This window comes from Copadichromis virginalis, linkage group LG13 (assembly GCF_057382275.1).
Source record: "Copadichromis virginalis isolate Kocher_CV1m ecotype Utaka linkage group LG13, C_Virginalis_male_GT1.1, whole genome shotgun sequence".
Taxonomy (NCBI): domain Eukaryota; kingdom Metazoa; phylum Chordata; class Actinopteri; order Cichliformes; family Cichlidae; genus Copadichromis; species Copadichromis virginalis.
The window spans coordinates 13,995,327-14,019,131 of NC_140630.1; positions in this window are offsets into that span (position 1 = coordinate 13,995,327).

The window sequence follows — 23,805 nt, forward strand, 5'->3', positions numbered from 1 at the left end:
GAACACCTGTTCACTTGTCTACTCTACAGCTCCCCATATAAAGAAGACCTAATTTGATTTCAATTAAACCTTAGTTATGAGTTTAAGAGTTTAGGAGAGACTGAGTGTATGTTTTGTTAGACGAAAAGAATATGAAGAATATGAGTAAAGCAGACAGTGAACTGCCTCAGTAAAAATGCAAATTATTGGCTTCTTTTATTTTGAAATGCCCACTGAAACGCAGTAATTTGACAGACTCTGAAGTGAAAAGTAAATGTCTGGATTTCGAGATTACAAATGGCTTTCTCTCACAGAAATTCACTATTTCATGGCTACAGCTTTTCCACAGAAGGGACGCAGCTACAATGAAAGGTGTGATATCACCTCTCTGCAAGCCATAATGGTGCCTTGTTTGAAAATGACAGGTGTACGAATGAGGCCCTCTCTTTTCCTAAGTACGGCAAACCGTGGTCATTCACTCTGCTTTGTTTTTAGCGTAATAGCCCCATTTACAAAATGTCGGTGAAATTAATGTGGGACAAATGCAGCGGTAACCGAGCCAACTAATTTTTGCTCATTCGACTTGAATTATTAATAGGTGAGAAATATACCATATGCCTTCAGAAGAACGGCATACATTCATTTTATACAGAATTGCTGCTGTTTTGTGAAAAGTGTAAGTAGCTTAACTGCTCTTTTCAAAACGGGTGACTTATATGGAGGCCTTAATGATGTATAAATTAGCCTATGTAATTATGCTTCCAGCTGCTGCCTTGGGCCAGGCTGAAACTATAGGCCCTGAGCACTGAGACTCAAGCCTTCATCACCTGAATCCCTTTTAATCAAACAGCACTAGTTTTCTCTCCTCAGATCACATTAGAGGGAGACGGAGAGAAAGAGGAATGCATTGTGTGCCAATATACATGTTTGAAAGAGTGCACTCTTCACACATGTGCTCAAGCATTATTTTTTTTCTTCACGCTTTAAAGCAACCCCCTGTGCATTTTTAATTTTGAACTTTAAACAGACACACAGACAGCATCTTTGACAGTAACTTAAAAGATTTTGTCACGCATGACTCAAACTTTATCACTCTACTCGGATGTACGGCCCCGTCACTACAGCTTTAGTGTGGAGTTTGGCCGAAAAGTAACACAATGTGTTTTTTGTCTTGGTAAAGAGACGGGGCACCACCTAGTGCACAGTCAATGCTACAGCTTTAAGCCGTCCTTCTGAAATCTTTGTTGGTGATTACATTGTTTTCCAATCTATACCTTCAGCATCCAGTGAATTGCAAACTAGTTTAGTTGTCACTCTTTACAAGTTGGCTAAAATTTATTTTTTTTGTAACGGCTTTCATTTTAAAGATTGTGTTTGTCCATCTGTTGATGAAAGTTATTCCTGTCTAGGGTTACTGAAACATGCTTCAGATGATGAAGTGGGTGTTACATACACGAATTACACAAAAAAATCTCAAACTGAGATCCCCTCACATCTTCTCCTCTTGCTTTCGAGTTGCAAAAATGCGTTAATAAGCATCCTCCTCTTGGCATATATGTGCAATGGATTTCATTTGTCTCTGAAACTGTTCAAGAATTACATTGTAAAACACTGTAGGAGTAGTGGTGGTGTTGAGGAACACCTCTGGTGTCTTTGTTTAATAAGTTCTATCTTTAAAAACCCATATTCTTTGCATATACAAACCCCATTTGTTTGGCAGAGCTAAGAAAGATGCAAAGCACTGTGGTCATGTTTTCCACTGACCTTATTCTGGGACAACAACAAAGAGGAAAACAACTGATGACTCACTGTAAATGTACAACAATGTGTTTGGAATAATTCCCTTCCAGAGAAAAGCTGTGGTTAAGTAAATAGTATTGAAATTTAAATGTGGATATCTATCAGTATCCCTTTGTTGTAACACGCAATGCATCAGTTATCATTTACATGTGTGCTTCATTCTGAGCACACAAATATCTTTTTCATGCAAATGAGCTTCTGTATAACCCTGACACCTACGGCACCGACAATCATTGTTTGAGTAATTGAAAGCAATGTTTACGAGTCTGAGTAAATATCAAGAACTTATAGCCACCTTCACCGAGTTTGAATCATCATTTGTGAGTGACAAGTGTCCATCAGTCAAAGCTAACAGATGTTTTTACATACCTACTTAGAGTCGGTGTTTATTAAAATGACTTATTTGCTCAATTTGAAACAGCAGACAATTCAATATTAATAATCATTTAGGGAAAGATGCCACAATGCAAACAAACTCGCAACTGTCTTTCCATTTGTTTGGTTTTTTTCTTTCCCCCCTTACACTCCAAAGATGTTTACAGCAAACTCTGTGACTGCATGAATGTTTGTGACAAAGATGTGCGTCTTAATCGTGAGTGAAACCATATTGGGATTAATGACCAACCGCCTCCTTGTTAATTGTCGCATCAAACAGACAGGTCTTAATTGACAAAGGTTCTAGCTTGGTGCTAAGTGGACACAGAGTGGGCGCTGCCTCTAGATTGGTCTCTTTGTCTCCTTTTATTAGTGGGTCAAGCCCTTACATTAAGAAGCCCACAGTGGAGTCGTGTTTTCTTTCGTGGGTAATGAAACACACACCTGCTACTCTCGGGCAGTGAATAGAAACTTGAATCTAATATCACCATCATGTGGTTCCTATTAGGATACACAATGCCTGTGTTTTGTGTTTGTGTTGCAGGTTGCATGCTTGTGCCTCTCTTTGTGCTGTAGTTTTAAGACAAAGAAGACAGAGGAGGCAAAGATTAGTATAAGATATCGATCCAGAAGGGAATTAGGGAGCGGGGTGAAGGAAGCAAACTCACATGTGTTTAGCTTCTCTTTAGTCGACGTTGCATCCTCTCTGTCCTCCAATGGCTACCTGAGAGAGGATAAAAAGTTCCATGAGACATAAAACAAACCAAGAGACATTTTGAATTTTACAACTGAAAGGCTCGTAAATAACTTTTCTCAACAAAATATGTGGACAGTATATAAAATTGGTGGATGGGCCCAAACAGAAACAAAAAAAAAAAAAGTTGTGTGTTACTGAAATGGCCAAATTTATATATAAACACACGTGCACAAAATACACACACTCAAACACACAAACATGCTGCTCCATCTTGAAATGCTAATTTATGATTAGCATCATTATGCAGTAGTGTAATTTCACAAAAGCCTTCCCACAGTGGTGCACAAAAGGCTCATTCACCACCAGAGCTGCTCTGTGTGGGGAAGAATTATGGCACGCAGATGAATTCATTCATGTGGGAAAGGATTTATTCGATAATTATAGACCTTCACAGTTTTAATGCCACTTAATGAGGAGCTTGCATAGTGTGATTCCTACTTGGGCTGATGAATGGATGTTGGTTTTTTATTCTGGTGTTTTTTGTTTTTCTCCATACAACATCTGTTAGCCTTTCTATGCTGCAAACTAGTTGAGGCGCCGCTTGTGGGTCCTGATTTTTCTCTCTGTGTACAATAAGTAGGCAGTTAATTAATAGGCTGGTGGTCAGGCATGAATTAATATTATAATAACAGTGCTGATACAAATAGAAAATACCAATGGTACATTTTACTTTTAACAGCAGTATGACTGATGTAAATGAAATTATGATAATTACTGAAATATTTATTTTTTAACTAATAAAAATGATACAAAATATAACTTTACAGTGTTAGTTTGCACCTGACAGTAAATGTCTTGCATACCTGTTCTAGCAGCTGCAAATAAATATCACGCAGGTCAAGGCCGTTGATCTCTGACAACATGTTTACCATAATGTAAGTCCTAATGCCTCATAGCCATGTTTCTGTGGAGAGGTAATTAAGTTGCCAAAGTTTAATTGCTCAATCATCAGCAGTTAACAAAAAGGCATCACTACCCCCCTTATACCTTCAACGCACTATATTTATAATGGCTAACAATTACAGCAAGGGCCCTTTAGCTGGGATAGCACTAGTAAAAGCTGCCGGCACTAATGAAAAGCTATAATCACTCTGCCCACAGCAGTTATTAGTAGGGAATTATGGGTCAGTTGAAGGTCTAGTAGTTATATGCATTAAGATAAATAATGCTGCAGTTGGTGACAAGTACAGAAATAAATGCATGGCGTATAAAGCTCGACTCTTACCCATGCGCATAACTCTTTTATCCAGTATATCTTTTCAGTGATACACCGGCAGTCATTCACTGCAGCTCCGGCTGATCAGAACAGAAAAAAATATATTACAATATATAAATACACATAAATGAAAAGTGATTAACACCTATCCTGTTAAGCCAACGTAAATGATTTAACAGGATCCCAATCCCACAACAACCATCTTCAGAGTGTCATTGGCCAGACTTCTAGATCAATCCCATTTCTTTAGCCAGCAGAAGTATGCTTTGCAAACTCTCTAATTACAGCATTACTATGCAGAGTATAAGCCTTTTCTTCCCACCATCCCCTCTCTCTTTTTTTCTTTCTTTTCATCTTTCTTTCAGTCAGTCTCTCTGCTCTGCTCCGTCATCCCGTCCCGTTGCTCAGCCAGGCTCAGTGGAATGTCTCTTTGATCAAGTCTTCATTGTCGGTGACTCTGATGCTTGGCTGTCTGACGCTAAGGGGACTAGCTAAGAGAGAAGCGTGGCCTCCATGAGGAAGAGGCCTCTCCACACAAGACTGAACAATCACCAAGCATCCTGCCTCCGTTAATGAGAAGCATCTCCATCCGCTTCAATCCCCGGGCAGCATCAGGCAGGTGGAATGTTTGGGCCCTGTCACTCATAGCATTGCTGAGGACTATTAGCAATTCATTAAGTAACTGACTGACCGCCTAGCTGTATCAATTAGGGGATAGTTGATATGTCTGTTATTGTCATACTCTGAGATTGCTCGGCTTTTCATTCAGTGTCTGCTTTCGGTTTTGTACTCAGGCAGAGCTGTTACATTTGTAGTTTGTATGTGTGGTCATGGCAATGTTGGGCAATAACTCAGAGACGCTAAAAAATCAACCAGTAAAAGGATAAGTAAGGTCAGAATAAATTAAAGATGTCGCCATATTACACGTAAAATAAAGTATTGTTAGAGTCTCTAACAGTGTGTGGTAGCATGGAAAACTGTGGGCCTCCGTTTAAACTCAAACTGCCTTTGTCTTAAAGCACAACCCTCTTCCTGTAAGAGACCATTTCAACAGTTACTGGAGGTAAACAGGTAATTTGGGCTTTCCATTGTATCAACTGACACCCATGTTTGTAAATCAGTTATTGCATGTATTCATGAGTTAACAGGAACAAGAAATAAACAGTGTGCATGCCAAAATTTAAAGCGATCACTGTTAAAATTCTGGCCAGATGTAAGACAGTGTATAAAATTTGCTTAACAGCCAAAACTCTTGTGGCCATACCTGGGTAATATATAAAATATCCCCGAATAGTTGACCGTTGTTTAGAGCCAGCTAGGCAAATCTCAGGCAAATTCCCCTTGTTGTCCACAAACACGATTCCTCATTTCACTCTATGCATTTTGATAAGAGCGTACTTCTTTGCATGCATATCTGATCATTCCATATGTAGATTCAGGTACAGTGACAGTCGATGAAAAACTAATATAAAAGTGTTGTGTAAAAGTTGCCCTGCACATGTCTATTGACTCACCTAGGCCTTATTTGCATCGAAAAACTGCAGAGGCAGTCTCCTTTAGGCTTGGTGGCCTCTTTCACTCTCCTAACTGTCACTGTCAGTTCTGACTGCTGCTTTCAGAGTTACACCCTGCCTGCAGGTGACTTTGCATGTTTTAACTTAGGTGAGATCTAGTGTGACATTTTCTGAATAACTAGAACTGATGTGGAAGAACAAAAAATAATAATTTTAAACTTGGAAAAAGGAAATTATACATTTTTTGTGTATATTATAAATCAAATGCTTTTTAGGGATTATAATTCATTTAAAAGCCATTACTCATGTTGTGGTTATAATGCTACTCTATATAAATAAGTAGCTTAGATTGCACAAGCGCAATATATGCCTGTAACTCCAAATTAACGTTTTCCACTTTACTTTAAATTTGCCATGTGGCTACTCAAGTGAGAAGTCAAGTCCCATCATGTGTAGGTTTTTATTGCATGCTAGGCTGTCACAGTATATCTTCTTCTGCAAGATAATGCATACGTTGGAAGAACTGGAATAAACCAGAATGTTTAAGGCTTGCAGGCATGCAGTCCTTGCACGTGTGTTACTGCAAGCATATAGGCAAAAAGCTTATCACAATTCTTGCAGTTCAGCCATAAAAATCTTGATCAAAAGCAGCCAGATGTTGGCTACATTCCGATCACAACGATTCATGAAAAAGCAACAAAAGACACGCAGATAATGATAACTCCAATTATCACATTTTGCTCAGGGGTCAGCAGCAACAGCATTAAACAAAGTCACCATTACCTGATAAATGGCTGAACAAAACTCTTTTCTCTCCTGTGAAATTGTTTGGCAGCCATTAGCAATGCAGTGTAATGCCAATGATTGACGTTGCTGTCTACTTAGCAGTGACAAGGGATATGTGTGTATGAGGAGGGGTCAGCAGGCTGGATAGGGGGGCAGAGCAGGGGATTGATCGGGGTCTGCATTGTTGCCAAACGGGGGGCGAGGGTGTATTGGCGCGTAGACAATGAGCCCCGGCCAGCGCTGAAAGGCCCATTCTGCGGATCCCTGTTAGCTGTCTATTATCCTTGGTCTCCAGGGGGCTGCTAAATAGAGGGCATGTGTTAGGCAGACATTTATCATGTAATTACAGCACTAGGATCCGTTTCTGATGGTGTGTGATGATTACTAATAATTACTGTGCATTTCACGCCTCCAAAGGGCCCAGATGGGGTCCCAGGGCGTCAATACAAAGGAAGGGAGGGAGGCAGGACAAAAAACAGAGGGGTGAGGGAATAAAATGTGAAGAAATGAAAAGACAAATGAAGAGAGGAGGGATGGAGTCTCGCCTTAACCATTTAGAGATGCTCATTAGCTAAATGAATTGATCCATATGTGTCTAATTCCTAATTAACTGAAGAAAAGGAACACTTCATTTACACAGGAATCTCAATATGACAAATTTTCATCCCAACATTTTTTTGCAATTTTAATCTCTTTTAGAACATTATTTGTATTTATTTTAGATAAACATTCAATAAATTCAAACAAACACTCATCATAATAAATGGAACCAATAAACCTAAAACCATGGCGCCTCGTTTCATAAGCAGTATATACATTTACGCTGTGCAGAAATAATAGGAAGGTTTCTTGCAGCTTGATTTGTGGTATTGTGACTGATATACAATTGTACTCAAAAGGTTTCATATCTGTAACAAGGACAAAATGAATGGGTTAAGACTAGGGTTTAAATAAAAAAGAGAAACATCCTCTTACGAAAGCAGCCATCTTGGCTTTGTCAAAGTCAGGGAATGGGTCTGTGTGTTTCTGGAACCAATGTGGGTGAAATACAGTGGCTCGCTGTTGTATTTCTGCCCTCTACTGGAATCCTGATAAATCAAGAAGGTCAAGCTGCCACTGATATGATGTAGTAAGAAGGCATAGAGATGGGTTATGCTGTTAGAGTGCATGTGTGTGTGTGTTAACAAGTGTTGAATTGCTGTGTGTCACAGAGACCCACAGTCATTAGCTGGAAAGGAATGATCAACAGCAGGTGTAGCAGGACAACTTTTGCCTGAGTGCTGCAGTCAATTTCTGGTTCTCCTCATCCTTTTTGCCCCCCACAAATTCTCGCATTAAGCCAAACCACAAAAATCCCCCGAGAGTCCTTTATGCTCTTTTTAAGGCCACCAGCTATTCAAGTCTACAAGGTCTCCACCTGGTCAAGGCGAGCTCTCACATGAAACATACTGACTGGCAGAGTTTTACCTGCAGCACAAAAGCCATCTAAATCAGTATGGGAGGGGAGCAAAAGGGGTTGCGGTTGGGGAAGATGAGGACCGTCCTGTTTAATAGAAACAAATTGCTCTCCACTTCCCAGTGACACAGATAGCAGACCATTTGTGCTTGCTGGCCTTTGTTGGGAACAACAGAAAGGAAATGTACTCATCCTGGCCAAGGATAAAGTTCGGGGCTTTTTGTTACACGCCAGTTACCTTAGCCTCTGTGCCCACCCCCTTGAACAAGCACAGCGGTTAAGTAGTTCAGGTGCCTGCTACATTCTGTTAGATTAAAGGTCCCTGCTTTTGGCCTGAGTTGAATTGCCTCAGCTGGCGTTGAAGGGAGTGGAGGGGGCGGGAGGTGGGGTGGGGGGTGGGGGGGTGCAGCAAAGTCGTAGGGCCATGGGGCATGAATGGACATCTTGTGCGTATTCACAGAGGCGAAACGCTTTGGGACAGCGGGACAGCCTTTTTCTACACGAAGAACCTGAAAGAAAGTCTGTAGGGTTGGTTGATGTGTAGAGGAGGGGTAGATGGGGGTGACGGTGGGGGTCCCAACTCCTCACCCTCCATGTGCTGCTCACATTATATCTTAACCCACATTTTTTCCCCAGATTGGTGGAAATCTTTACATTTGTGTCTAACTTGGATGAGTGCAAGGTGGGTGTGTGGTTGGATCTCAAACTCGGTTTTTGGAAAGTGGAAGCACATTTTCTGGATAAAGAAAATGGACACAATGAACCCAGGGCATGTGGGGCGGGGTGGGGGGATGGAGTGTCAGTGTAACTGTGCGCCAATGCACACCTGTGCTACCCACTCACTTATATAGAGTGGCAGTAAATTCAGGCAACCCCCAAGGACATGGAACAAAAGGTGATTGAGATATGACACATAGTTCAACTTACAGGCAACTTATTTATTGGTAGCTGCAGATCTGACTGCAAAATCCTTCTCTATGTGGTCAGAGACGAATGGAGATTACAGCTTCCCTTTCAAGAGCAAAAGAGCGTCTAACTTTCAGGACCAGGTGCTTAATATTGTGTACTATAAAGCTGTGCCATCAGTCAAAGACTCTGCACACCTACTTTCTCTCTCCTACATCAGCCTGAAAGTGGTCAAGCGATGATGCATACAAAGCCTGAGCATGTCTGACTTCCACAAACTCATTCCCAAGGTATGGGGTCAAGTACAAGAGTCAAAGGTGAAGTCTGTCCACAGGATTAGATTCCAGTGTGGGGGGGAAATACTTTAAAAAAATTGGAGTGACCGTGCATGAGCAGCAGATGAGTATTTCTGCCCTCCCCAAGCTGTTTTTTAGTGGACTGCTACAAACACTCTCTGAAGTAAAACTGCATTATTATATCTCTTTGGATAATTATATCTTGTGACAGGATTGCAATAAGGTCAGGGTGCCGTATCACTCTATAGAACAAACCACATGGCTCAGTCTGTGTGACATGAAGTAAATGTTCAGTAATCCACATCTTAATCTTGTGCAGCGCTCAGTGCAGCTTAAAGAAACTGATACTCCTGTGACTACTTTAGCGGCTGATTGTGTTACCTTTACAATTCGGCTTTCCCTCCTTCCTGTTTTGTACCCTTGGAATGCCCGATAAAAGTATCCCCACTGTGGCTTTCCACCTGCACAGGAGAGGACATGGCAGTGGTCTAGGGTCGGAATTAAAATTCAGTCCCTTGGGGGAATCAACATGGGGTTCTCTAACCTAGGTTAAGGGGTTGAGGAACTTAATGAAATAAAAATAATTTTTATAAGTGCTAATATCACTTACATGCATTATGAGACATACAGTATTATAAGATAAATGGACAAACATTTAATGTTAACAACTGATCATGTGAATAGTTATTTTTTTTATAGATGTAAGCAGTCGCTTGCAAAGAAACACAATTTTTTTTGCTGCTCTGTAACTCTAGCTCATTGTTTGGTTAACTTGTGTTTTCTGATTGCTCTTTGCAAGCTTTGCAGCTTTGTTTTGATCTAGGGCTGGCAACTAACTGGGGAATGTGGAGCATGTAGCAGTGAACCACAGAGCATATTCGGTGGATATGTAAAAAGGCAACTGTACTATAAAATGTCTGCCATCAAAAGTGGCTTTATATCACTGATGTGTTAGCAGTTGGTTTATACTCCCACTTACAGGCAAAAAAGTCAGTTACCGCAGATTTAAGAAGGGTCTGTCCATTACTGTGGTGTTGTTTAGCAATGCAAATACCAATGCAAATTACTGCATCTGTCCACATTTTGAGAAACTCCAGTGCTAGATTATTAGAATGTTTGAAGTACAGAGAGAAAGCATTAGTTGGTGCAGTACAGTCAAACAATGCAAGTTAAAATCCATTCAGAAGTCAAGGAAAATCTGACCAATACTCCAGGAGTAATAGGGATACTTGCAAAAATGTGCTGGAAAACAAGAAATGTGACCTTGACCTTGAGAATGATTTGGCTAAACCATTAAGTGATCCTTGTGTGCCAGTTCACCAAAATCTGACCAATTCTCTAGGATTGATTCTTGAAAAAATGAAAAATGACCATATAAGTATAAAACCATCATTCTTTCCAAAAACAGTTTTTATTACTTCAGGCAATTCAGAGAATCTAATCTAATACCAGCAACTTGGATATCTAATGAAAACAATGACTGGTTTGCCAAAGGAAAGTATGTATCAAAGTATGTTTTATTTAGATCAGCGGTAAAGAGAACATCAAGTTTCACCATAATAGGTTTGCAAAAATCACTTTTACAAAAAAAAAAAAAAATCTCTTATTTTATTTTGCAGCAACTAAACTCATTTTAAGCTTACTGTGATGTATTTGAAAGGCTGATGATCAACTTTCTATGAATAAGCCACTTGACTTTTCACCAGCATTCAATTAGCTGTGATGCATCATATACTAAATCTGCTGCCGACAGTGAAAAGAGTACTAAGAAAAATATAAATGAAGTTGCAACAGTCTCTGCTAGACAAATTAAGACTGGCACCCATTTGGATACATAATATATCCCAATATGTGTTAACTAGAGCCCAACCAATGCATTTACCTGCAGGATCATAATATGCTAACAATAACTTCTTATGTCAGCTTGACATATTTTAACAGTTTCTCATACTGATGCTGGCCTATAAAGCTCTGAATGGTTTAGGACCAAAATACATCAATGACCTCCTGACCCAGTATGAACCTTCCAGATCCCTCAGGTCATCTGGATCCGGTCTTTTATCAGTTCCCAGAGTCAGAACCAGACACGGAGAAGCTGCATTCAGCTTTTATGCTCCTTATATCTGGAACAAACTCCCAGAAAGCCTCAGATCAGCTGAAACACTCAGTTTATTTAAATCCAGGTTGAAGACTCACCTGTTCTCAGCTGCATTTGAATAAAGCACCAAATCCACACTTTAAGCTTAAATTTCAAAACTTACATTTAACTACTGATTTTATCTACTGTTCTGATTTTATCTGTTTTGATTTTATATACTGTTTTGTTTGTTTGTTTGTTTGTTAATTAGTTAGTTAGTTTATTTGCTTGTTTTAATCAATTTTAAATCATGCTTTTTATTTGTTCTTGTTTCTAATGTCTCTGTAAAGCACTTTGAATCACCTTGTTGTTGAATTGTGCTATACAAATAAACTTGCCTTGCCTTGCCTTACTAATGTTAGACACATCACAAAAAAAGAAAATCAAACAATTTTGTGTTGTGATGTCTGGCACAGTTTTTTATACGACTTTCTCCACAATAACAAGTATTCATATGCAAAGCCTGTGGTTATAGTTGTCAGCAGACAGTAACATATTTCTTTTCTTTCTCTAAATTCTGTTTCATTCTATGCATGGGGAGGCAATTTATCTGTCAAGGCTTCCAAGAGAGGTAGGTCACTTTGCCCCCCTCTGCTCCATTATACTGACAGCAGCCTTATTAGCCACAAGGGAAACCAGCCGCCACATGAATTTGGCCACTGTTCACCTATGGGGCCAGGGCAAGCTTCTGTTACAATAGCGCCAATGATGCTAAGATTTTCTTTTCAGTTATTATTTTATAAATATATTAATTATGACCTGGAGATGACAGTCCAATCAGATTGTCAGGCACCAAGTCGTGGGCCCCCACCTCCACTTTGGTGATAAGTTCTCTCAGGTTTCTAGAGCTGTCATCCAGAAGCCCTGGACTTCTTATCAGCACTGGGCCTATTCTAGGGATAATTTCCTGTGTGTTGTAATTAAATGGTGGCTCTTTGATGGTGTGTGCCTCCATTTTTAATGTAGGAACCACTTGATGTTTGTTTCAGTGGGGATGCGTTAGGGTGACACAGACCCTTGATCAGGGGCAAGGATAAAGAATATGGTCTTTTTCAAACCAACACATACAGGAAGCAGAACATCAAAGGTGGCTCCATTTGAGCAAGCACACTTCTTTAAGCATTTATTTACAGAATACAAAAAAGAGTTTTTGATCTGGTAGATCATTCCTGCTAACTAACTAAAAAAAGTGTCTGTGTTACTGAAGGGCAGAAACGTGCTGACATTCCAGATAAACCTAGAAATCCAGTTTCCACTGAGTTAGAAGTATTTTGACAAATACTGCCAGAACAGGCTGGAGCTCCAGCAACACTTGAATTATACAGAAAACTTTAGCATTTATTTTTGGCTTGTGGACTTCTTCAGGGTCATCATCGATCACAGTTACACAGCAATGAGCTCTAAAGCTGCTCCAATTGTCCTCCGTTGCATCTGAAACATTGGCTACCATAGCAGTGTAGTATTGCAACATGGCATTTGGGTCTTCTAATAGGAAAATAGGAACATAAATAGTGCCATCATTGCCAAGACCTGGCCCACATCTGGTTGACATACACCCTGCCATGACACCAGTCAGTCAGAAGTGCCTGCTTGATGCCGGATCTAGGGAAGACCTGTTTTCTATGAGCCTGGGCCACATAAACCAAACCATAATCGGGCGAGGTTACATAAACAGTGCCATCTACGCCAGGCCTGGCCCATATCCGGAGGACATACCACTTACCATGCCAGAAGTCAGCCAGCAGTGCCGGCTTGACACCGGATCCGGGCCAGACCCGTCTGCTATGTGTGTATATAGCACAAAGCAGGAAATAAACAGCTTCAGACATTTTATAACACATAAAAATAGTCACATTTACATTTGCATGTTTTAGGCAAAGAAGCCAGGTGGATACTGGATGCACACAGATTGTCAAAAGAGCAGCGAATGCACCAGAATATTACCTTTTTATTCAAAAGAACAAAAGACTTTATACTTGGGAGCTGTCAGGTTAAAGACTAAAATTCAACAGCTTTGGATGTATGTATATTCAGAAACAGCTCAAGAATTGTTCAATGTTCAAGAGCTCCACAAACAGATCTCAACAGAACTGTGCGCCCGGTCAGAAAAAGTTCATTAACATGTGCCAAACTGAATCACCTTTTTTTTTTTTAACTAACTCACCTGTCAGTTAGTCTAATCTTCCCGCCTGCAGTCTGAGAAGGATAAAGACTGTTGTGACATGCTTAGCTAAATAGTAGTGGTTTGAGGGTTGAGGTCAGGCATGAGGTCAGGCATAGAGGACCAGGAAGTGAAACAAAACAACAAAAAACAGGCTGCTCCACTGTGATATGTGAAATATCTGCTGCACACAATATGATTGAAATGTAAATACAATACACAAAAGCACAGTATGACCACATATGCAGTATTAGCAACTGATAAACCATCTAAAAATGGAAATGCATGCCCCAAGCAGGAAGTACATTCAAATCCTTCCTGAGACACGTGTGGTATGCTCTGTGCAGTATTCTTGGAAATGGATATGTGACACAGAGCTCTCCCTGTAAAGTAGCCATGCTGCTGGAACCATCGAATCAACCACCGTGCCATTGGGTCTTGTCTGACAGCCGTCTGGACTTTAAAAAAGGGTGATAACTTAATTTCTACTCATGTCAACACTACTGCGGGGGCCAAGAGGAAACTGTGGGCCTTTTGTGTGTCTGTCATATCATCCTACATTTTGTGGCCCCAAGAATGAAAAATATTTAAGTGACTTTGATGTCCCGGATCTTGTTGAACTACTCCGATGGCCTGAAAGCATTTGTGGTCTGCTTTCTTTGATGCTCATCTCACTTATGTCTTTATCCTTAGCATGTAAATTAGAAAATGTGTTTGTTTCCATCCGCTCAGGGTTAGCTGTGAGACAGAGCCAGCAACAGTAAAAGGTACCCTTGCTGAAGCAGACACAAGTGCAGGTTTAGTGCTGGAACAACCCTGAGTTAAGGGCGTTGACAGCAGCTTCTATCTGCCAATCTCCCTGTGGATATTGTTGCAGTACTGGCAGACAGACAGCCAGGGCTTGTGGGCTGACAGATGCCCTCTGTCATCAGGTTATCATTTCCAATTAAACCCTTTCATCTAAACGTACAGTCAACTCCTTGGCAAGCCAAAAAATGACCTGTATAAGACGTTATTAGTCCATTTCAACAGGTCCCCATTTTTCCCCCCCAACCTCACCACTGTATCTGGGGGGGTTGGGTCAATCTTTTAAAGCATTACGGTTCTAGATTCTTCAGCTATCTTGATCCAAATAGTTCAGAACTTCAGCCGTCTACGGTGGTCACGTTCTGTTTAGAGATAAACTTTCATAATTGCTTTGGATTGACACACCGGCATGCCCTCTCTAACATGTGTACTAGCACAAGGGCCTTTTTGTCTTGCCTTGTTCTGTCAGGACCCACTATGGACAGCGTTGTTCCTGTCCAGTATGCAGAAGACATGAAGGAATGCACGCAGAGCTCAGTAACTGTCTGCTGAAAAAAAAAAAACTCACAACGTCTCATTTCCTTTAATAAGACGGCCTCTAAGGCATCCGGATGGCCCGACTAAATGCAGATTAACCCCTCAGAATCATCAGCAACCACTCAATCAACGTGACTAACTCAGTCATGGGTGTGTGCAAGCATACCGAAAACCATAACGCACACTTCAAAAGTCTTTATAGTTATCAGCAGTAATAAATAAGGATCATTTAAGGATTAGACTGGGCTAAGACAAAGAAAGCACATGCCTTTGTTCATTCCAAAGCAACAACGAACTCCAGCTGGAAGCTGAAACAAACTTTATGCAAAAAATAATTTAAAAGGAACATAATTCTTTCATTTTAAATTTAAATTTCATATTTCACACTAACGTAAAATAAATCCAAACTGCATTTACTCAGTTTGTTTTTTTCTTACATCCAGAACAATAAAATTGCATCTTTATACAATCCCCACACATACAAAAAAATGAATATTACGATTAATAAAATCATCAATGTCTGTCCAGATCTCCCACACAAACGCCAGACACATTGCATACTCATCCAGTCCACATGATTACCTTTTGCCTATAAAGAAAACACAACTTCATCTTGCTGTAAACATAATATTGCCAAATACAGATAAAATTGAGGATATTATTTAGCTGCAATAAAACTTAGAATTGTCAGCACCTTGATATCTGGATAAATACTACTGTGAAAAACTCTTGACCCAACTTTATTTATTTTTCTAGGAAAATGTTAAATGGATGCAGTGATTCATTGAAACATGTGCAAGCATAAATAGAAAAGCAAAAACAAAATTTGTAAGATTCAAACAAGTTTTAAATTCAACAGTCTTCATCATCACCTGATCTCTCTTAAGTAGGTCCTCTTGTAATTTCTTTAAGTCGTCTTCAGAAACAGCTGAAGGTCATTCCAAAGCTGTTCTATGATTACTATTTAATCAATATGGTCAGGTGCAAGGATTGGACTGAAAAGGAATGAAAAGCAGCCAATGTCAAAAGGAAAACCTTAAAATCCTGGAAAACTATTGCTCAAGAAAAAAATGACAAGAAAATTCCTCTCAAAATATAAAGAAATGAGGGGTAGCTCGAGACTTTTGCACATTAATGTTTCAAATTTCAGATTTCTCTAAGTCAAGTTTCTTGTTTTTGACCTTATTAGAAGATATCTGAGTTGTACATTGAGTGAGAAAAGTAACTGCATGCTCCCACAGCTTTGGGCTATAATAAGCTTCAATGCAGCTTGGCTACAACCTTTAAACCAATCTGTAGTTCCTGGCCAACTGTTCTGGCATGTGAGTTTGCTGTGTGCTTCGTCTAGTTTTACAAAGAGGGTTTTAAGTGCAATTCAATTCACAATTTCCTCTCTAACATAAGATATACTCTCCGAAATGTAGCCCCTCTAACCAACACCAACTTCCTGCTCAAAGACACAAGTGTACACTAAGGAAGCAGTCAAGAATACAGTTAAGTGCAGCATTAAACCCAATTTCAGATTGACCCCTTTCCATTTGCTTAATCTGCTTTAATCGGTGAAAGGATATTCAGAGAAAGGATAGACATGTCCATCGGCAGGTTGGAGAAGGTACACAGAGCAGTAAGTAAACTTGGGAGAGAAAGGAAAGCTGTAAGATCAAAATAAAGTAAAAATATGACAGGAATCAAAAGGAAAGTAAAGAAAAAAAATGGGAACAGGCAGTGAGAGAGACAGGAAACGAGAGCTTTATCAAAGCGCTGAGGAAAAGATACACTGTCAGAAATACTAGGATAATCCTCTTGGTTTAATGGTTTTGAAATGCTATGAAAGATTAGGTAAACAGTCCATTTAATTAACGGGGAAAGAAGTCAATTGGGCATGGAGCGTGAAGCAGCTCACAATGCTTCTTTCATATCCTGGTGCTACTGAGAGCAGAGATGGTCACAGGGATGTGTTGGCACAGAATATATTTTGCGCATACCTCCCCTGGAGAGGGTGCAATCTCACACTTTCTGAAGATTTGGAAACTTGAGTTGACATGACAAAGTACTCTGTGACACCATGTACAAGGAAGATAAATTAAGTAATACTGTAAGTAAAGTAAATCAGAAACTGGATGGAGAGTTTTGATGACAGGATTTCATGCCAAGCTAAATACTTCACTTACTCATCCCTGTAATTTTGAAATGCACGATCTGACAAACCAGATCTCTGCAGGCTCTCCCTTCTGATCCCTCTCCATATCCTCTCTCCCAGATAAAGGTCAGCTAGCCCAGGTGCTTGCCCTCCACTTGACTCCTTTCCAACGGACTTTGACTAAAGCAGATTCTGCAGTGACCCAATTTAACTCATCTATGCATGATCAAATACCCCAAATACAGCTTAGCTGGGCCAAGTCAAGGTCTAGGACATTAGTCATATTGCAGTGAAAATGTTGGAGGTGGGGGTGGCCTGAGTAGACTTGCTCATTTAGCAATCGCCCAGCCCCACCCACATCCCACATGTAAGGTCCTAAGGAGCAACTTGAAATGGTTTCTTGAAAATTGGTGTACTTTTACATAATATTCTCGATATACAGCCATAGAGCACCTTAACAGATACACCTGTGCAGTTCAATACAACAACACTTTATAAAGGATTCTTTTACCAAACCTCTACATTCTCAAAAATTGTTGGTAAAAGAGTTAGAAAACTCTCCAGCTTAAGTTTGTTTTGTTTTTTTTGTTTTTAAATCAGGTCATATTGCATATAATATAATCCAGAACATTACATTTTACTCCCTCATTTATGTCAGTGTGGCAAAAAAGACGACAAACACTGTCATTTCACTGTCATTTCTCCTCAATCTTCCTTTAAATAAGAAAAGAAAAATGCCAGGATAAGGTTAGCAACAGTTTCAACCACTTGATGCATAAAAACCTTGAAGTGTGAAAGAACAGAAAACTTGTCTTCCATACGAAAATCAGACACACACACACACACACAAACACATCTATGACTCCCATCTATCCTTGTTATACACGAAGGACACTGAAATTGAACATTGACGTGTAACAAGCTGCAAAATGGCCAGATATCGTCATTATTCTGAAAATATCACCAGCCACACAGAAATAGAAATAGAATAAAGGATATGCATCAAGGAGCACTACCATTTTAGAATCAGTGTCTCCTTTCAAGCCCAGTCGCATAAACAAATATCTTCTGCTACATTCGATGGACAGTATGAATACTTTTAATTGCTCCCTCACTCGCACATTTGTCAACTTCATAATTCACCTCCTTAACGTCGCCATTAAACGTCGCTCTGCCTGTTTAAGAATGCATTTAAGTAGAAATGAGGTTGAACACAGTAAATGGGTGATTTGTTTGGTTTACTGGGACTCTTGACCTTTGATCTAGGGCACATTCTTTACTGACTCCACTGGATTGGAAAGAACAGATAACCACAAATGCAGAATTAACCACTTACTGACCATGGCGACTAATACCTTGCATTTCCCCAAAGTGCTATACAATGAGGTTTAACAAGATGATAAAAAAAACATATTCTTCAATGCATATGTGGAAAAGGAAGATTTATTTTCCAACAGATACTCTTTGTATGCAAAGAAATAAAAAATTAAGCAGGTCTGATTTAACATGCTTAAAGATACCAGAGAATCCAGAATGGCAGCTAATCCCCCCATCTATAGCCAGAGGCTGCACAAGGCAGCATAAGCTCTCCTGTCCTCCCTGCTATCACCTGCCTATTTACTGCCATGCCATCCCTACGGCACTTTCAGCCACTCTCCCTCCCTTTCTCTTTTCCTCTCTTTCCATCCGCTAATCCTCTTTAAGGACATTACCTGCTAATATATCCAGTCAGAAGGTATAAAAGCCCAGCTATCTCTTTACTGCCATAGGCAGTACGCTAAATAGGCCATTAATGGAGGAAGGCAAATGGGGGAAATCGTGGTTTTGACCCCAAATACCATTCAGATCTTGGTCTATCCGAGTGGCTGTTTGAGGTGTAGCATGTGTTGGGTAACAAGGAGCCAATGGAGAGGAAGGGGATTGTGTTAAAAGAGCTAAAGTGTGGCTGGCCTTTATTAAGGCATTTCAAAAGATCAAATGTCTTTGCTGTAATTTGCTAGCAGATCGTTAAAAGCACACACATTGCCAAGTTTCAAAGTCGGGAAATTAGGATCAGATGAACATTTTTAAGTTATTTTACATCATATTTTAAAAATATGTGTGTATATATATATATATATATATATATATATACACACACACACACTTTTCAAATATGATGTAAAATAACTTAAAAATGTTCATCTGATCCTGGTTTTTTATATATATACATATATATATATATATATAAACAACACCCAGCACGCCCCTGCGGGCGGTTTATCCTTCAAGCTCGGGTCCTCTACCAGAGGCCTGGGAGCTTGAGGGTCCTGCGCAGTATCTTAGCTGTTCCCAGGACTGCGCTCTTCTGGACAGAGATCTCCGATGTTGTTCCCGGGATCTGCTGGAGCCACTCGCCTAGCTTGGGAGTCACTGCACCTAGTGCTCCGATTACCACGGGGACCACCGTTACCTTCACCCTCCACATCCTCTCGAGCTCTTCTCTGAGCCCTTGGTATTTCTCCAGCTTCTCGTGTTCCTTCTTCCTGATATTGCTGTCATTCGGAACCGCTACATCGATCACTATGGCCATCTTCTTCTGTTTGTCTACCACCACTATGTCCGGTTGGTTAGCCACCACCATTTTGTCCGTCTGTATCTGGAAGTCCCACAGGATCTTAGCTCGGTCATTCTCCACCACCCTTGGGGGCATCTCCCATTTTGACCTCGGGACTTCCAGGTTATACTCGGCACAGATGTTCCTGTACACTATGCCGGCCACTTGGTTATGGCGTTCCATGTATGCCGTGCCTGCTAGCATCTTGCACCCTGCTGTTATGTGCTGGATTGTCTCTGGGGCATCTTTACACAGCCTGCATCTGGGGTCTTGCCTGGTGTGATAGACCCCAGCCTCTATGGATCTTGTGCTCAGAGCTTGTTCTTGTGCTGCCATGATTAGTGCCTCTGTCCTGTCTTTCAGTCCAGCTTTGTCCAGCCACTGGTAGGATTTCTGGATATCAGCCACCTCCTCTATCTGCCGGTGGTACATACCGTGCAGGGGCCTGTCCTTCCATGATGGTTCCTCGTCTCCCTCCTCTTTCTTGGGTTTCTGCTGCCTGAGGTATTCACTGAGCACTCGGTCAGTTGGGGCCATCTTCCCAATGTATTCTTGGATGTTCGTTGTCTCATCCTGGACTGTGGTGCTTACACTCACCAGTCCCCGGCCCCCTTCCTTCCGCTTAGCGTACAGCCTCAGGGTGCTGGATTTGGGGTGAAACCCTCCATGCATGGTAAGGAGCTTTCTTGTCTTTATGTCAGTGGCTTCTATCTCCTCCTTTGGCCAGCCTATTACCCCAGCAGGGTACCTGATCACGGGCAGGGCGTACGTGTTGATGGCCCGGATCTTGTTCTTACCATTCAGCTGACTCCTCAGGACTTGCCTGACCCTCTGCAGGTACTTGGTGGTTGCAGCTTTTCTAGCGGCCTCTTCATGGTTCCCATTCGCCTGTGGGATCCCCAGGTACTTGTAACTGTCCTCTATGTCTGCAATGTTGCCTTCTGGTAGTTCAATCCCCTCAGTTCTGACTACCTTCCCTCTCTTTGTTACCATCCGACTACACTTCTCCAGTCCGAACGACATTCCAATGTCATTGCTGTATAGCCTGGTAGTGTGGATCAGTGAATCGATGTCTCGTTCACTCTTGGCATACAGCTTGATGTCATCCATGTACAGGAGGTGGCTGACAACTGCTCCGTTCTGTAGTCGGTATCCGTAGCCAGTCTTGTTAATGATCTCACTGAGGGGGTTCAGGCCTATGCAGAACAGCAGTGGGGACAGAGCATCTCCTTGGTAGATCCCGCACTTGATGGTGACTTGTGCTATGGGCTTGGAGTTGGCTTCTAGTGTTGTACGCCACATCCCCATTGAGTTCCTGATGAAGGCTCTTAGGGTCCCATTGATCTTGTACAATTCTAGGCATTCCAGTATCCAGCTGTGGGGCATTGAGTCATAGGCCTTCTTGTAATCAATCCAGGCAGTGCACAGGTTGGTCAGTCTGGTCTTGCAGTCTCGGCTGATTGTTCTGTCTACCAGTAGCTGGTGTTTTGCGCCTCTGGTATTCTTGCCAATTCCTTTCTGTGTCCCGCTCATGTATTGATCCATGTGCCTGTTCATCTTAGCCGATATGATGCCTGACAGGAGCTTCCATGTAGTACTGAGGCAGGTTATTGGTCAGTAGTTGGAGGGGACCGGTCCCTTCTTGGGGTCCTTGGGGATCAGGACCGTCCGGCCTTCAGTTAGCCAAGCCGGGTGTCTCTCGTTAACTAGCAGCTGGTTCATTTGTGCTGCCAGACGCTCGTGGAGTGCAGTCAGCTTCTTCAGCCAGTAGGCGTGAACCATGTCGGGCCCTGGTGCTGTCCAACTCTTCATACTGGAGACCCTTTCTTGGATATCTGCCACTGTGATGGTTACTGGACCCTGTTCAGGGAGGTCGCTGTGGTCTGCCCTCAGATCCACTAGCCACTGAGCATTGCCGTTATGGGTTGCATCCTTCTCCCATATGCTCTTCCAGTATTGCTCCGTCTCCAGCCTTGGTGGTGCTGTTCTCTTATTGTTCCCTTGCCACTGAGAGTACACCTTTGCTGGTTCTGTGGAGAACAGCTGGTTTATTCTCCTGCCTTCTATCTCTCTGGTGTACCTCCTCAAGCGGCTGGCCAAGGCTGTGAGTCTTTGCTTGGCAGTTTCCAAGGCCTCAGGTATGGACAGCTTGCTGTATTTCTTAGGCACCTTATTTGTCGCACCTTTCTGCAACTCCGTTAGTTGGCTAACCTCCCTCCGTGCTACTTTGATCTTGCCCTCTAGCCTCCTTCTCCATGGAGGGTACTGCCCCTTGTCGCTGTATGTATATATATATATATATATATATATATATATATATATATATACTGAAAGGCTGCAGGGGCCTGGCTTTAACTACCGTGGGTCATACCCCCCTCACTCTCTCCCTTTCTGTTTATGCTCTACTCTCCTATCAATTAGAAAGGGTAAAAATGCACCCACCCCCAAAAAATGCTCTCCACTGTTCTCTGTTTCACTATTATGGATATAGTCTCCACTGTGGTAGAGGACATTAAACATTAAATGTGTAAAAATGTGTTTAAAAAAAAATGTGGGCTAAGTAAAACGAAGAACATTGAAACTTGAATTACAAACCTACTGTCATTACTAGGAAGACATAAAAACATGGCAAAATCTCTGAGCTGCTGCAACTCCATGAATGGGCTACAACAGTAATGAGACAAGTATCATCATTTTAATAAACATTTTTAACTGACAACTGACAGAAAACAAATCACACATATATTGATGTCTCATGAATAAATAGTATATTAATGCCCCAAAATCTAATGTTTACACAGTCATTACATCAAAGTGAAGGGGTAACTTCACCCTCTGGTGTCACAACATGAAATTTTTAAACACATTGATGTATAAAAAGTTCTGAGTCAGTTGCCTGTGGTCTTCTATGATCGACACAATTATTAAATCATAAAATTAACAAAATACTCAAGAGATAATTAATCTCTGGACCCCATTTCCCCATTCAATTGTTTATTTTATCAATTCAAAATGATGAAGACGGTGTGTTCAAAACCAAACAAGGCTGTACAAAGCAGAAAAACAGAGTATTAAAAACACCAATTTAAAAATAGGATATTAAGCGACGAGAGCAATACGAATTAAACAGCAACAAAAACAAAAGCTATATTCACACAGTGTTAAAACTGTATAAATAAAGATGTATCTTAAAAGTGGAATACCTTTTTTTAAAAAGGGCAGTGGAGAAGTGAGTCTAATATGCAGAGGAAAGCTTACTGGAGAGCTTTTAGGGCCACAACAGCAAAGGTACAATTTCCCGTGTCTCTCAGTCTTGATCCTATGGCCAGATTCCCCATGTCTTACTGAGATCTCTAAATTTTATATCATCATGTTTTGTTATTGACCTGTCTGCAGAAAAACAGACACCTACAATGTTTCTGTGTTAAACAAGCCATGACTGCAAATGCATCTCCAAAATCTGCATACATCCTGCAAAATTTCAAATATCAGTGACTACCTAAATTTTGAGCTATCCCTGATCCTATTCTGAAACCATATTCTACAATTTGACCTAAAAACAGCTTTGCAGACTCATTTAAAAACCAAAACAAATAACAGTTTGTTCTCTCCTCCTACTTAAAAGGAGGTTGACCTGCAGGCTGCACGGACTCACAAAGTTCACTTGTTGACTTGGCCTCAAGGCAGGGCAGCTGTTCATTTTACTGCTAATGGAGTGCCACTGACATTACTTTAATGAGACAGCACTAATGAGTGTTGACAGCTCAGACAGCACCCACTGCATTAGCTCACCTCCACCAGGTTCAGCCTTTAGAGCGTCAACAGAGCCGAGAGCGCCCTCCTCTGGACAAAAAAGGACATCACCAGAAGACTCAAAGGTGCTCCAGGGAAACGATTCCCCCTCTCCCTTCCTGTATCTGCCCCCATTAATATAAAAAGGTAAAACTGAGTAATCTTCTCATAATTGTATGCAATGTAATTTAATAACTAAAACTATTAAGAAAATGTACCAATAGTCACATTAATATAATTTTAAAAAAGTTTTAATGAATTATTCAGAATTGACAATGTAAATTTTATTTGTAGCAAGAATATTGTCACACGGTTACTCTTGTATTTGAATAACAGTCATTCCCTTCTTACCATTTCTTAATCAGTAGAGGGAAGCACTGCACCAGAAAGCAGATTAACAGAATCTCTACCATGCTTTAGGTGAAAAGATGTCCAGTGTTAATGTTACAATGAATTCCTAGCAAATATTCCAGCAACATAAGCTTGAGCCTGTGCAAGTGTTGCTTTTGTAACTACAGCAATCTTAACTGTCAGGGAGGAGCAGGTGACT